The sequence below is a fragment of the Leiobunum rupestre genome, chromosome 10 (assembly GCF_980474605.1).
Source record: "Leiobunum rupestre chromosome 10, qqLeiRupe1.1.hap1, whole genome shotgun sequence".
NCBI lineage: Eukaryota > Metazoa > Arthropoda > Arachnida > Opiliones > Sclerosomatidae > Leiobunum > Leiobunum rupestre.
In genome coordinates, this window is record NC_143393.1 from 34,697,682 (window position 1) to 34,711,975 (window position 14,294).

At 32.9% G+C, this 14,294-nt stretch overlaps 1 protein-coding gene across 6 annotated transcripts in view; it reads right to left on the minus strand.

The window, feature by feature from the left end:
• Nucleotides 1-14,294, minus strand: part of pico (ras-associated and pleckstrin homology domains-containing protein pico) — a 192,050-nt gene that overhangs the window by 50,098 nt on the left and 127,658 nt on the right. The gene's annotated exons all lie outside the window — the stretch shown is intronic.

Below are 14,294 nucleotides of genomic sequence, written 5' to 3' on the forward strand. Positions count from 1 at the left end.
ATTTGCCGGGGGCGCCATCTACCGGCGGAGAAAGCGACTAGAATAACAGCGTCTGAATGGCGCCGAATATAAATCACGGGCGAGAGTTCGGCGCGTAAATCACGGGCGGAGAAAACGGCGAATAACGAGAACACGCTCTCTAACGTATTAACTTCGTTGGATTCATTAGCCGAGATAAAGCGGAATCTAAATTACGATTTACGAAGCGCCGGTGAGCAGAACGGATCGGAGGGCCACCGTCGCTATTAAACCGAGATGAAAAAGATTCATTTTTCATTTTTGTTGAAAACTCGCCATCTCTTATTTGGGCCCCTGGCTAATTTGCAAAGGTTTGCCGGGAAACAACGTTTAACGTGGTCACCCTCGGTTATTACAAGCACTCGGTCGAAAATGATTAATTCTTTCAAATAACTTTCAGCGTCTGAAGATCTCGGTTAATATTTTTTAACGATTTGGGATAAATGTTTCCAAACGAAACGGAATAAATAAAAATTCAAGCTTCCCGTGTTTAAAACTTTTTAAAAGACTGAATCAAATAAAAATCAAAAGAACCGTAATCAAATGTTTAAACGACCCGGGATGAAAAAATTAAAAGAACCGGGTTAAAATTAAACGATCCTGAATCAAAAATCAAAAGAACCGGGTTAAATAAAATTAACGACCCGGGATCAAAATAAAATCAAGCTTCCCGGGTTTAAAACTTTTTTAAAAGACCCGGATCCAAATAAAAATCAAAAGAACCGGAATCAAAATGTTTAAACGACCCGGGATGAAAAAATTAAAAGAACCGGGTTAAAATTAATCGACCCGGAATAAAACAATTGTAAAAACCGGGTTAAAATTAAACGACCCGGGATCAACATAAAATCGAAAGACCCGGTTTGAAAAAAAAAAAAGGTTTCGACTAACTAATAGCGTTTAGTGAATTTCGGGAAAATATTTTAGTGTCGTCACTTTTATTTTTGTCCGGTAGATGGGGTAAGAAGGCGCGCGAATGCCTCTGTCAAACGAGAAGAAAAGCTCCTACTTCCGGCGGCTGGATCGCGTTTCGCGGTAACTCACACGGAAACGCGACTGACCGGCAGAATCATTTCTTTGAGCACTAGACTCCAGGGAGGTCAGGCGACTGTGATGCAACAGACACCCTCCCCCGCGTCTTTTCACGCGTCAGCGGCTCCGAGGCAGCAGCGAGAGTATCAGGAAAATAAAAGTTCTTAAAAACTTTTTGGCGGCGCGCAAACTGTGTTTTCGTCGAGAAAGGATAGTTTATCAACCTCCCGTTTGAAAAGCTAGCTTCCGCCTCCTTACGAAGACTGTTGAAACTTTTTTCACTATTACATTTAGCCACGAACTCCTCGCTTCGAACTAAATGGCTTTTTAATGTTAACACGCGATTGAGCTTACACGGGACTGCTTCAGCCATCTATCGGACGAAAGTGAAACTGCCATTGGAACAAATTTCGAAGCTTCTTTACAAAGAAACCACGCTAGTTTCGCGATAAATTTCTACTTTAGATATTTCAAATTGAAATTCATAAAGCGAGAAGATAAATTGTATATTTATATATTAAAAATCCTAAAAGCAACCTTGAATTTAGGGCCCACAATATAATTTGTTTACGGATAAATTTAAATACGAACGTAAAAAAATGTTTTTAACATTAAACAAGATTGAATTAATTCTTTACAAATGCATTTTAAAAGTTATTCGAAATCGCAAAGCCGTAGATCCGTTTCATTATCAGTGAAATACATAAGCACGATCAACCGGTTTTGAAAATTATGACCACACGAATAAAACTTAAAAACCGGATGTACTTTATTTGATTTAAAACATTTTAAGTTTTGTTAAGTAAAGACCAAATTGTAATTTTATTATATTGAAAACAAAATTGATTTGATTTAAATCTGAATATTTTAACTGATTTTATTGATTTTTAAAGAAATTATTCCACTTTTTATCGACTAATCTATTTACGATTTTCGGGCCGCGTAATGTAAAGTAAAACTGAAATTAAACTTAATTACTAATTGCGACTTAGTTTGCAATGAATTGGTATGGCTACATAAACTGCTTTTGTACACTTTCGTAATTGCAGGGCTCCCAACAGGTCCCTGAAATACCCAAAAGTCCTTATTTTTCTTCAAGGTCCCTAATCTACCCTAAAATTGGGATTTGGCCCCCAAAGCCTAGAGGAACAGTTCCCCCTTAAGGACTGTTTACAAAATAGCCAAATATGAGGGTAAACGATAAAATAGTTGGAACATAGTACATAAGATAGCGCCACAAACTTGGTGACAATATTAAACTGTACGACATCGAGCCTACCTGTTAGATTGTAAAATTAAAAAAATAAATACCAAGTTAATTTTCGAATTAAGTTCATATAAAGGTCTCATTTTGTTTTACATGGGTCCCTATTTCGTTCGGTTTCTGAAAAATTGTCCTTATTTTCGCCAATTTTTTTGGCAAAAAGTACCTATTTTCCTTATTTTTTTAAAGACTTTGGTGGGAGCCTTGTAATTACATTGAAGAAGCCAATCTTTTTCCTTCGCATCGAAGACCATTATCACATCGGAGAGCAGTTGAGATGGCCACCAAAGATAGACACGTTCCCAAAATATAGCAACGACCCCCGAGAATTAGCGATACAAGCTTCGTCAGCAAACGGGGCCTCACTTGTGCCTCTAGCGCCACGACGATTTTGATAAAACGTTACTCTGATTTTCTCTACTCCTCTCGCATCATACATGACGCCGAATTATACTCTGACAACGAGACCAAGTTTGATAAATTTCGTTCTGGTTGCCAGTTGACACCATTGGCAAATGCAGAGCGGCCCTTGGATATCTGCGAAGTTTTCTACCAGGGTATAGAGGGAGTATATTTAATGATTATCGCTTCGCTTCGTCGGTGTCTGTTCTAGTAATATCAAATGAATATCCAATGAATCAAATGAATATCCAATGAATCAAATGAATATCCAATGAATCAAATGAATATCCAATGAATCAAATGAATATCCAATGAATCAAATGAATATCCAATGAATCAAATGAATATCCAATGAATCAAATGAATATCCAATGAATCAAATGAATATCCAATGAATCAAATGAATATCCAATGAATCAAATGAATATCCAATGAATCAAATGAATATCCAATGAATCAAATGAATATCCAATGAATCAAATGAATATCCAATGAATCAAATGAATATCCAATGAATCAAATGAATATCCAATGAATCAAATGAATATCCAATGAATCAAATGAATATCCAATGAATCAAATGAATATCCAATGAATCAAATGAATATCCAATGAATCAAATGAATATCCAATGAATCAAATGAATATCCAATGAATCAAATGAATATCCAATGAATCAAATGAATATCCAATGAATCAAATGAATATCCAATGAATCAAATGAATATCCAATGAATCAAATGAATATCCAATGAATCAAATGAATATCCAATGAATCAAATGAATATCCAATGAATCAAATGAATATCCAATGAATCAAATGAATATCCAATGAATCAAATGAATATCCAATGAATCAAATGAATATCCAATGAATCAAATGAATATCCAATGAATCAAATGAATATCCAATGAATCAAATGAATATCCAATGAATCAAATGAATATCCAATGAATCAAATGAATATCCAATGAATCAAATGAATATCCAATGAATCAAATGAATATCCAATGAATCAAATGAATATCCAATGAATCAAATGAATATCCAATGAATCAAATGAATATCCAATGAATCAAATGAATATCCAATGAATCAAATGAATATCCAATGAATCAAATGAATATCCAATGAATCAAATGAATATCCAATGAATCAAATGAATATCCAATGAATCAAATGAATATCCAATGAATCAAATGAATATCCAATGAATCAAATGAATATCCAATGAATCAAATGAATATCCAATGAATCAAATGAATATCCAATGAATCAAATGAATATCCAATGAATCAAATGAATATCCAATGAATCAAATGAATATCCAATGAATCAAATGAATATCCAATGAATCAAATGAATATCCAATGAATCAAATGAATATCCAATGAATCAAATGAATATCCAATGAATCAAATGAATATCCAATGAATCAAATGAATATCCAATGAATCAAATGAATATCCAATGAATCAAATGAATATCCAATGAATCAAATGAATATCCAATGAATCAAATGAATATCCAATGAATCAAATGAATATCCAATGAATCAAATGAATATCCAATGAATCAAATTAATATCCAATGAATCAAATGAATATCCAATGAATCAAATTAATATCCAATGAATCAAATTAATATCCAATGAATCAAATTAATATCCAATGAATCAAATTAATATCCAATGAATCAAATTAATATCCAATGAATCAAATTAATATCCAATGAATCAAATTAATATCCAATGAATCAAATTAATATCCAATGAATCAAATTAATATCCAATGAATCAAATGAATATCCAATGAATCAAATGAATATCCAATGAATCAAATGAATATCCAATGAATCAAATGAATATCCAATGAATCAAATGAATATCCAATGAATCAAATGAATATCCAATGAATCAAATGAATATCCAATGAATCAAATGAATATCCAATGAATCAAATGAATATCCAATGAATCAAATGAATATCCAATGAATCAAATGAATATCCAATGAATCAAATGAATATCCAATGAATCAAATGAATATCCAATGAATCAAATGAATATCCAATGAATCAAATGAATATCCAATGAATCAAATGAATATCCAATGAATCAAATGAATATCCAATGAATCAAATGAATATCCAATGAATCAAATTAATATCCAATGAATCAAATTAATATCCAATGAATCAAATTAATATCCAATGAATCAAATTAATATCCAATGAATCAAATGAATATCCAATGAATCAAATGAATATCCAATGAATCAAATGAATATCCAATGAATCAAATGAATATCCAATGAATCAAATGAATATCCAATGAATCAAATGAATATCCAATAAATATCCAATTAATCAAACGAATATCCAATTAATCGAACGAATATCAAATAAATATCCAATTAACCAAACAAATATCAAACGAATATCCATTAAATATCCGATGAATATCCAATTAATCAAACGAATATCCAAATAATCAAACCAATATCAAACGAATATCCAATTAATCAAACTAATATCAAACGAATATCCAATTAATCAAACTAATATCAAATAAATATCCGATTAATCAAACGAATATCCAATTAATCAAACGAATATCCAATTAATCAAACGAATATCCAATTAATCAAACGAATATCCAATTAATCAAACGAATATCCAATTAATCAAACGAATATCAAATAAATATCCGATTAATCAAATAAATATCCGATTAATCAAATAAATATCCAATTAATCAAATAAATATCCAATTAATCAAATAAATATCCAATTAATCAAATAAATATCCGATTAATCAAATAAATATCCAATTAATCAAATAAATATCCAATTAATCAAATAAATATCCAATTAATCAAATAAATATCCAATTAATCAAATAAATATCAAGTTAATAAAATGAATTTAGTGTATTATAAAATATTACATTAAAAATAAGAATTAAATGAATATTAGGATATTAAATTAAAATTAAGACTAAATAAATATTAGGATATTAAATTAAAATTCAGAATTGAATAAATATTAGGATATAATTACGAAGCTTTTATCGCCAATTGCTCGGTTTCACGAATGTAGGTGGCGCCACAAGCAATATATAGGCTCCGCGCAGCTTGTTTACAAGAATCGCATTCCTCTGCGGAAATAAGAGGCGAAGGGGAGTAGAAAGAGTTGAAAGGTCTGGCATTCATTTCCCAATTAATGTTGTCTATATATAAGTTATATTAAGGCCGGGGGATAAGCGAGGGAAAATACTATTAGAAATACTGGCTCAAGGACACTCCATTGGAGATTCTTGGGCGTACGAGTCACTGTACAACGACCTCTGGCGATGGGCCGAGGCGAAATCGACTCTTCTATCGTAATCACAATGCGCGCCACTCTGTTGTCATGGTATTTGCGATGTGCCAAAAAAAATGTCTTTTATAAAAATGGGGTTTGAAATGGCCTTGGAATGTCGAATTTAAACAATTTCCCCCCATATTGAATAATAATAGGTCTATATAAAAAGTAGCAGTATGCTGATTTAGTCACAAATATTAAAATCAGATAAATTTATAGGCGAAATGTTCATGAAATTGGATCATTGGTTAGAAAAAGAAACCTAAAATACATAAACATCATTTTACCTCCCTGATTTTACTACGGTATATAATGGCTGAAATAGGCTTCTAAGAAAATCGATATTATGGATCTGATATTTCAAAGGGCGGGTAAAATAAAGGGACGCCATCTAACGACACGCCCGCTAACTACAGAATCGAGAAAACTTTAGTCTTAAATTCTTCGGAAATGACTTTTCCGTCGGAAACTCCCACCAAAGTATTTAAAAAAAATAGGGAAAATAGGTACTTTTTGCAAACAAATAGTCTAAAATAGGGAACACATTTTTCAGAATTCGAACGAAATAGGGGCGAATGTAAAACCAAAATGAGACCTTTATTTAAACTAAATTCCAAAACTAACTTGACATGTTTGCCACATTTTTTTCACAATCAAATTCCCTGACTTTTCCAGGTTTTCCCTGACCATCTCCGGAGATTTTCCCTGACTTATTTTGAGCCAAGATTTTGTAATTTTTAACCTATGTTTCCTATTTGCAACCGAAAATAAATTCCCTGATTTTTGGACTAATTTTTAAAATTCCCTAACTTTACCTTATTTTTATACCCATATTCAAATTCCCTGACATTTCCAGGAATACCAGGTATTTTTTAATTTTACAACCTAACAGAGGCTTTGTCCTACAATTTCATAATGTTACCAAGCTTGTGGCGCTATCTTCTGTACTATGTTCGAACTATTTTATCGTTAATCCTCAGATTTGACTATTTTGTAAAACGTCCTTGAGCAGATATAACAAATTTAAAGCCTACGATGGTTTCCCTGAATTTCACAAAAATAGGGTACTTTAGGGACCAAATCCCGATTTTAGGGTAGATTAGGGTCCTAGACGAAAAATAACGACTTTTGGGTATTTTAGGGAGCCCTGAGGAAAGAAGAAATTGGGATAAAAAAAACGCCTTTTGGGAAAGAAGAAAAAGGGAAAGTAATTATTTGCGGAGAGAGGGCGCCAGAGTCGAAGAAGTCAAGCGCAAAACGAAGCCGATTCTTCGGAGCGAAACATTCCAAACAAGTTTCTCTAATTAAGCGTTTTGATAGCCTTAAACCCTCTCTCAAACGAACGCCGAAGAGAACAGCGAAACGCCGAAAATTCAATGTCAACCCGTCCGAAAACAAGTTGTCCAAAGGATAAATACAGTCCAGCGCTTGAGTCGCCATCTATTGGCGGAAACCGATAAAGGCGCGGATATGATATTGTCATATTACAGGGTTGACATAGTTTGTCAAATTCCCTTACTTTTGCAGGTTTTCCCAGCCCATATACGGAGATTTTTTCCCGACTTATTTTGTATTTTTTAAGCTATTTAATTCCCACATTTCCCTAATTTTTAAATTTATTTTTAGAGTTGTAAGTCGTAAAATTTTACGGAAAATGACCGAGGCCTTTTTTCCGGAATAACATTATGTCTAATATATTGTTCGGAAATTTTTCTGGAAATTTTTCCGCTTTTTATTTTTTCGGAAAATTAACAACACTACTTAAATTTCTTAAATTCCCTGACTTTGCCCGGAACTCCAAGTACTGTGGCAACCCTGTATTACATTACTTAAATAAATATTCAACTCTTAATTTAAAATTACGCTTTGAAGTTTAACGTCCTCCAGCTCCCATTAGATAAGATGGCGAATTATTCCTAGAACAGACAGCGACGAATATCTCTATATACTCTCCCTCTGTCCCCTGCGAGCTGTTTGCAGACGTTCAAGAACCGCTCTACCTTTTGAAATTGGTGTCAATCAAAACCAAATTTACGAAATTTTATTTTATTATCTTACATCAATTTTAATTTAATATTACAAGAACAGACAACGCCAAAGCAAACCAAATATCATTTTATGAACTCTCCCCGTTTTCCCTGACAACTAAGAGATTTTTTCCCCGACTTTTTTAAGGCCAAAATATTTATATTTTACTTTTATCAGAAGTTAGTAAATTTAAATGGACTTATATTTCAGTAAAAAGGTTATTGCAAAGTTGAAAAAATTAGCCAAAATTTAAGGAAACCAACGATAATCATAGAATTTGTCATAGATCAAGACTAAAATTATCTTCAAAAAGTGTCAAGATAAAATTTATTTCATTGACGTTTCCCTTAATTTTGAGGCCCATTTTTAAATTCCCCAACTTTCCCTTACGAAAGTATAACTCCGGCGTCATATAAGATGCGAGAGCGCTAAAAACAGAAGGCTTCGTGTCTGCGCGTAACTTATTATTGGGGCTCAGGCGCGGGGTCGATTCGGGTCACGTATAAATAAAGGGAAAGATTGTCGTCATTCGAAACAAGAAATATAGCGCCATCTATGGGAGAGTATGAGAAATACGGTCCTCCCGATGAAAATAACGGCCTCCGCGTATTTCGACGGGGGACGCGTATATAAAGATGGGCAAACACCAGGATGGTAAACTATATGGGTGACATACGAAGGGTGCTAACGTATAAATAGAGCCAGAAAAGGAATAAAAAATGTCGATGACAGAGAACGCAGTATTGGATGAGATGTAAAAATCCCGAGACTTCTACTATTATATCATCTACCCGACTTAAAAAAAATTGACAAAAAAACGTTTTTATGCGAAACTACTGAAGGAGAAAAACTGAATATTTATTTAAAAAAAAGGGCAGTTGCAGTACGCGAAGCTAGAGTAAAAAACGCCACTGAAAAATTCCACGAATATGGTAAATAAAAAAATTAATGGTCATCCATACAAGTAAAAAAAACCTGCTGGTATTTATTTCCAAGTTCTGGTATGGTGAAAGATTCCTCCAAAATTTAATTATGTGGATATAAATTACCGATTTATGGAATAAAATTTAAATAAAACCACCATATTATTGCGTAAGTAAACTCAAAGGTTTATTAACCGACTAGTTTCTTTGTCACCTTGACAATGGCACACTGTTGTGCCTAAACTTCGCTAAATAAACATTTGTTTTTACAATAAGTGGAGGTTAACTGTAGTAGTCAGTGTATACCCTTGTCAAAATTAAATAAAAAATTTGGGCAAAAACCTAAAATAAAAATGCTTTTATCAAAAATTATTAAATTTAAATTAAATGTTCCATCTCGAAATAAACGAATATTTTTAAACCTTTTTCACTAGTATTTCACTAGACATAAAATAATTGTTATCGTATTTAGTATAATAGTAAAAGAATAAATAGACCTAGGCTAAAAAATCCCATTTATTTGATATATTAATTGAATTTTTAATAATTTTGTTTTTAACGATTTATGCATCTTTATTGATACATATAATAATAATTTGAGTAAAGCGTTAATGTAAATTTAAATTAATTTTATCTACTATTTGTAAACTAAATTTAATTGAGTTTGCTCTGAATTGGCATTGCTAAAGATCCTACTTTTGTACATTTTCATAAATACATGAAAGTATAAAAGGCGATTTTATAGGGCGATTTTAACCTCATACAGTAATGAGAATTACGAAACAATCACGGTGAAAATAAATGAAATTCAAAATTTGTCGTTAATTGACATTATCTCTTTAAATTTAGAAAATATAAAATTCAAAATTTGTCGAAATTGACATTATCACTTTAAATTTAGAAAATATGAAATTCAAAATTTGTCGCAAATTTACATTATCTCTTTAAATTAAAAAAATTGGAAAATATGAAATTCAAAATTTATCGTGTTCAAATTTATTATTGCCATAATGTTTTTAAAAATGTAATAAATATCTAAGTTTACACAAACGATCATAGATGACACTAGTGTCAAAACAATAGACGAAAAATGGGGCGATAACTGAAGTACTAGACCCAAGGGCGAAATTTCATAAATCCATTCCAATATCTGTCAAAAAAAAATATGGAGATAAGCGCTTCTGTGGTATTTTTAAGTAACATTTTTGAGAGGTCAAAGTGCAAGAATGTCGGGGGATATTTCCCATTTTCGCAGATGCTCCAAAATATAAGAGCATCGCTCTTCGTCCTGGCCTAAAAAGATGTCACGCGGATCAACGCTCAGCGGATAAGACTCCGGGACACTTTGTTTGACAAGCAAAGACGAGAGAAAGTAACTAGGAAACGCAATTTCGTCCAAGAACCTAGAGTTTTTTAGTTCACGAATCCTCCGTTAGATGGAGACTAAGTCGTTTCCTCGCTTATCGGTCGATAAGACGGTAAGATGTCTTGTTTACTAAAGTGGCGAAGGCGTTCGTTCTTTCGCTATAAGAACTAGCTTACCAGTAATGAAACAAAAGGATATCGGGCCTAAAACAAACATACTTGGGAAGTTAGGACACGGCTAAAGACAGATTAGCTGTCGACTTCTTGGCCATTTTGACCGTTATTAATTGGTGGTAAACATTAGCGAAGATCGTTTGAAATTGAACTATTAAAAGTAATAACTAACAAGATAACCACTAAAATAATTCGCGTTAAAATCTTATTTCATAGACTCCCACCGATTTAGAATCATCATATAGTAACATTTTAAATCAATTACAGACGAAAATATGGTTTATTAATAAGCAAATATCCATAAAAATTATAATTTTTAGATTTTACGTATAGTAATTTTAGTATTCACGGGAAATCAATGAAAAATCCGAGGGGGTAGTCACTTAGGTAATCACGGGAAATCGTTTAAGAAAATCACTAGATATCACAGATAAATTGAGAAAAATCAGTGGAAATCAATGAGAAACTAGTGGAAATCACCGAATGTTTTTCGAAAATCAGTAATCAGGTGATTAAAGATTTTACGAGAGCAAAAATCAATGAAAAACCATGGCAAAAATCAAAGAAAAACCGCGGCAAAAATCAAAGAAAAACCGCGGCAAAAATCAAAGAAAAACCGCGGGCCAAAATCAAAGAAAAACCACGGGCCAAAATCAATGAAAAACCACGGGCCAAAATCAATGAAAAACCACGGGCCAAAATCAATGAAAAACCACGGGCCAAAATCAATGAAAAACCACGGGCCAAAATCAATGAAAAACCACGGCCAAAATCAATGAAAAACCACGGCCAAAATCAATGAAAAACCACGGCCAAAATCAATGAAAAACCACGGGCCAAAATCAATGAAAAACCACGGGCCAAAATCAATGAAAAACCACGGCCAAAATCAATGAAAAACCACGGCCAAAATCAATGAAAAACCACGGCCAAAATCAATGAAAAACCGCGGCAAAAATCAATGAAAAACCGCGGCAAAAATCAATGAATAACCGCGGCAAAAATCAATGAAAAACCACGGGCCAAAATCAATGAAAAACCACGGGCCAAAATCAATGAAAAACCACGGGCCAAAATCAATGAAAAACCACGGGCCAAAATCAATGAAAAACCACGGCCAAAATCAATGAAAAACCACGGGCCAAAATCAATGAAAAACCACGGGCCAAAATCAATGAAAAACCACGGCCAAAATCAATGAAAAACCACGGCCAAAATCAATGAAAAACCACGGCCAAAATCAATGAAAAACCACGGCCAAAATCAATGAAAAATCAGTAATCAAGCGTACAAAGATTTTCCGAGTGACCACCAATTCGGAAATTGTAAACCCTGATGAAGTATACCAATCCACGCCCATTGTACAGAAAGAATCGAGCCAACGAAGAAAAGTTTCATTTTTGTGATTTAGACGGATACTTTTACGCGTATATTTTATATACTTCCGATCGCAATGCAAGGCGGGAACATTTAGAAAACACCCTTAATTGTCGCAACTGTATACGTCAATTCAAGTTCTCAGAAAATACGGCGGAAAAATAGCTTGTGGCATAAGAAAAAAAAATATATAAGACATCGTGGTGACCGAAAAGAAGCCTATCCTTTTAGCCAACGCATTCATCAACAAAAAAGAACTACTCAAAAGCATCACTACTTCCGGTATAACTAGACTAAACCAAAAAAAAAACCGCTTACGAAACGGAAGAAGGCTTAGAGGAGACGAGCCTCTGATTCCCTGTGGAAGGAATTTCAAATAGGATATTGAAATAAAGTAGACCTTCAGAAATCGCCTTAACAGACAGTACGGTTCAAAGGCGAGGTAGGCCATCTTTAAAGACCTTTTCGATTTTTTTTTTCAAGAGTAGGGAACAGGCAGCGCCATTTCCGAGCGGTCTAGGAAGTGCGCGATATTTGGTAAAGACGCGCATTCCTCATATCCTGGATAGTGATTCTGCGACACGAACATATATTCGGCGGGACGCGTGCAAAAAGAAACGAAAATGAAAAGACAGCTTTTTTTTATCGGCCGCGAAAAGTTCGCGTGGGCACCGCGTGAGGGCGCCAAAAACGGATCCCTCCTACTACGGAAAATTCAATAGGACTAACAGCTGTTTTCTATTAGACAAGCCTCCCTCCCCATCATCTAGGCGCTTGTCAATTCGAAACGAAGGATAGAAATGTCTATCAAAATACGCCCTAAAAGTTCTTACTGACAAACAGTCGCCTTGAGTTTGTTTCCAATGAAAAGCGTTTCTAATTCATTTTACCAGAAAAACTATTATACAATTAATATTTTAACAGAAACACTGACTCAACTTTTGCCAAATTAGGAATAACTTAAACAGGGTTGCCACAAAATTTTCAGATTCAAATTCCCTGACCATTTTTAGGAAAAATTCGAACTATTTTATGGTAAAAATATTTATTTTATATTTTACTTTTATTTAGAAGTTACTAAATTTAAATGGACTTGTATTTCAGTAAAAAGGTTATTGCAATGTTGAAAAAATTAGCCAAACTTTCAAAATGAATGATAATCATAGAATTTGTCATAGATAAATAATAATAACAATAATAATAATCAGCTAGGCTAATACCCAAGGCACCACCTTAGGATTAAGTCATCAAGCGACTTTTAAAGTAAAATTACCTTCAAAAAGTGTCAAAAGAAAATTGCATTCCCTGACGATTTACAAATTCTTTAAATTCCCTGACTTATTAGACCCATTTTTAAATTTCCAGAAATTTATCTGACGTGTGGCAACTCTGTTTAAGGTTATTCAAATATGACTGTTTACTTAATTTCATTGATAAATGGTGACCACAGAACACTCAAGAATCTTATAGGAATTATAGGAAATTTGTAGTGGATTGATAGGATTTATAGAATATTTTTGGCAAAATAAAGGAAAATATTAAGTAAATTTGATTAAAATTACAGGAACATATAAGTTTCAAGTACTTATTAAGTGAAAATCCAGGATTCTTAAAAGGAATTGGTTTTTATTATTTTTTGAGAGAGTAAAGATTTCTAATATTTCTATAATTATTTAAAATTTTGTAGATTTTAATATAACAGGTGAAGCCCGAAAATTCCACAAATTTTGAAATAAATTGGAAAATAGTGTAATTATAGGAACACATTATAGGAAATATGATAAAATATAGGAATTGTGGTCACCTTGTAAATTGTGAAATTTTATTTTAGTAGTGATGATTTTAAAATTTACAAATATTTCTAAAAGTAATATCATTTCAACCTAATTACCGGGGCAAAAACGGGGGATGAAATATCTAAAAATTTCATACAAAAACAATCCCAGGAAGTTAACATGTTCCCAATTTCCTCGAAAAAAACCGGCAAGGATATATCACGCGAAACAACGATAAAATTATATTACTATAAGTTTTTTAAGCCTTAATTTCCCTCCCTTATTTTCAATCGAAATGGACTAAAAAACTGCCAAAACTTTCTTCGGAAAGTGGTCTTTTCTTTCTGCGTATAAAACGAAAAAGCCGCCCGTTACTTAGCATAAAAATTACACGTGATATCTCTAAGGTTCGCTCTAAATTATGTTTTAACGACAAACAGCTGCTCCAGATTTGAAACATTTGGGGGGGGGGGTCGGAATGGGGTAATATAAAAGAAAATGGGTGGTTATTAAATCAATTTTTAAGCCATGGGCTTTAGGTTTCACCAAGTTTTTAATCCACAGCTGTCATAT